Here is a 2,520-nt window from a genome sequence, read left to right on the forward strand (position 1 = left end):
CAGATCTTTTTTTTTTAAGATTTTATTTATTTATTTGGGAGAGAGAGAGAATGAGAGATAGAGAGCATGAGAGGGGGGAGGGTCAGAGGGAGAAGCCGACTCCCTGCTGAGCAGGGAGCCCGATGTGGGACTCGATCCCAGGACTCCGGGATCATGACCTGAGCCGAAGGCAGTTGCTTAACCATCTGAGCCACCCAGGCGCCCCGAGAAACAGATCTTAATTATACAGAACAAAGGGATAGTAACCAGATGGGAGGTGGATGGGGGATGGGTGAAGTAGGGGATGGGGATTAAGAGTGCACCTATTCTGATGAACATGGGGTGTTGTATGGATGACGGGAATCACTAAGCTGTACCCTTGAGACTAATATTACACTGTATGTTAAATAACCAGAATTCATACAAAAATTTTTAAAAAGAAAATAAGTGTAAAATGAGTAAGACAAAATACCGTATAAGAGTGTGTATTGTATAAGTGTTAGAGAAGCAGAGAGACATAAAACAAATGCTATTTTGAAGAACTCTGGCAGATTTGTGAAACCTACCATGAGTATGGTGTAGAGATATTTAGTTGAAGGGTATCCCTGAACTGTATCATTCAGAAACTGGTTGAGAAGAAGAGAATGATTTTATCTAAATAGTACTAGACAATAAGACAATTCATTCATGGGTGATATATGCAATTAATGAATTATTGAACACTGCATCAAAAACTAATGATGTACTCTACAGTGGCTAACTGAACATAATAAAAAAGATTCATTCATGATTTCAGAACAGATGAAAGCAATAATTTTACCTGAATTCAAGGACGTTTGATTACATGTTATTGTGTAAAGAGGACTCAAGAAGGAAATATTGCTCCAAAAGAAGGTGTTAGGTTGCTGCAGCTTTAGAAGTAAGTCTTAGATACGAAAGAAAAATGATCCTTTATGGGTCATAAATATTTATTCTTAAATATATAATATATATTTACATTGATTTTCTATGCAAATATTTTGAATAAACATCTGATTTGGCAATACTTACGTTTGTGTACAGTAGTAAAGCATACTTATCCTAATGAATTCTTAACAAATATACAAATTTTTTTTAAATGACTTTAAAGATTTCTTAGAAAAGATATAGGCCACTAATACTTGCATCCTCATTTTAATCTCTGGTTCAAAAAGTAAATTGTTTTTGTTGTCGTTGTTGTTTTCTAAAATAGAAAAGTTCAGTTCTTCACCTAGGAGTTGTAAGATTTTCAATAATACAGTCTGACTAAAGTGATAAATTCAAAAGATCCTCTTGTTCCATACTTGACTTACTTTTCTGTCTGCTTTTAGGAAAATCCTATCAATGCCTCATGGAAAATTATAAGCAAACATCAATGATTTCATCTGATTGGGGTTGTTCCCACCAACAAGAATTGGCCTGTTCCTCTTTATTGTAATTGTTGTTATTTTTCTGATGGCTCTATTTGGCACCCGGCCCATGATTCTCCTCATCTTCCTAGACACCCGTCTCCACACACCCATGTATTTCTTCCTCAGTCAGCTCTCTCCCATTGACCTGAGCTACATCTCCACAATTGTTCCCAAGATGGCTTCGGATTATCTCGCTGGAAACAAGTCTCTCTCCTTCACTGGGTGTGGGGCTCAGAGCTGCTTCTTCTTGACTTTAGCAGGTGCAGAAGCATTGCTCCTGATATCTATGGCCTATGACCGTTATGTGGCTATTTGCTTTCCTCTCCACGCTCCCGTTGGTATGAACAAAAGAGTGTGTGTTCTAACGATAACAGGATCTTGGATAACGGGCTTGGCCAACTCCTGTGCCCACACGGTCTATGCCTTCGTATCCCCTATTGTCAACCCAGGGCCATCCACCATTTCTGCGGTGATGTCCCCGCCATGTTGACCCTGGCCGCGTGGCCACCTGGGCTTATGAGTGCACAGTGTTTGGGAGCACCATTCTCTTCCTTGTGTTTCCTTTCATTGGCATCACATGTTCCTACGGACGGGTCCTCCTTCCAATCTGCCGCATGCAGCCAACAGAGGGGAGGAAGAAGACCTATCCAACCTGCAGCAGCCACCTCACTGTGGTCACTTTATACTTTGCACCCTTTGTTTACACTTATCTACGCCCAAGGTCCTTCCGATCTCCCACAGAGGACACGGTCCTGGCTGTCTTCTACACCGTCCTGACCCCAGTGCTCAACCCCATCATTTACAGCCTGAGAAACAAGGAGGTGATGGGGACCCTGAGAAGAGTGATTCAGAGAATCTGCTTTGTGAAAATATAGACACGTTTTTTGCATATGTACCAAACATTGATTATAAGTCCATTCCTCAGTTTGCAGTAAATAAAATATTATTTTAAGCTTAGAGTGGAAGGACTAAAATCAGAAGAGAGGACAATTACTCAGTGCGCCTGCGTGGCTCAGATGGTTAGGGTGTGCCTTTGGCTCAGGTCATGATCCCAGGGTCCTGGGATCCAGCCCCACATCAGGTTCCTGCCTCAGCAGGGAGCCTGCTTCTT

At 41.3% G+C, this 2,520-nt stretch overlaps 1 pseudogene; it reads left to right on the forward strand.

Annotated features, from left to right (window-relative positions):
• The first annotated feature begins 1,348 nt into the window (after nucleotides 1-1,348).
• LOC148164282 (olfactory receptor 2L3-like) lies at nucleotides 1,349-2,284 on the forward strand (annotated as a pseudogene).
• Nucleotides 2,285-2,520: the final 236 nt, after the last annotated feature.

Source organism: Eumetopias jubatus, unplaced genomic scaffold (assembly GCF_037043125.1).
Source record: "Eumetopias jubatus isolate StellerSeaLion01/CBP00866 unplaced genomic scaffold, mEumJub1_p1.0 scaffold_5, whole genome shotgun sequence".
In the NCBI taxonomy this organism is placed as follows: Eukaryota; Metazoa; Chordata; class Mammalia; order Carnivora; family Otariidae; genus Eumetopias; species Eumetopias jubatus.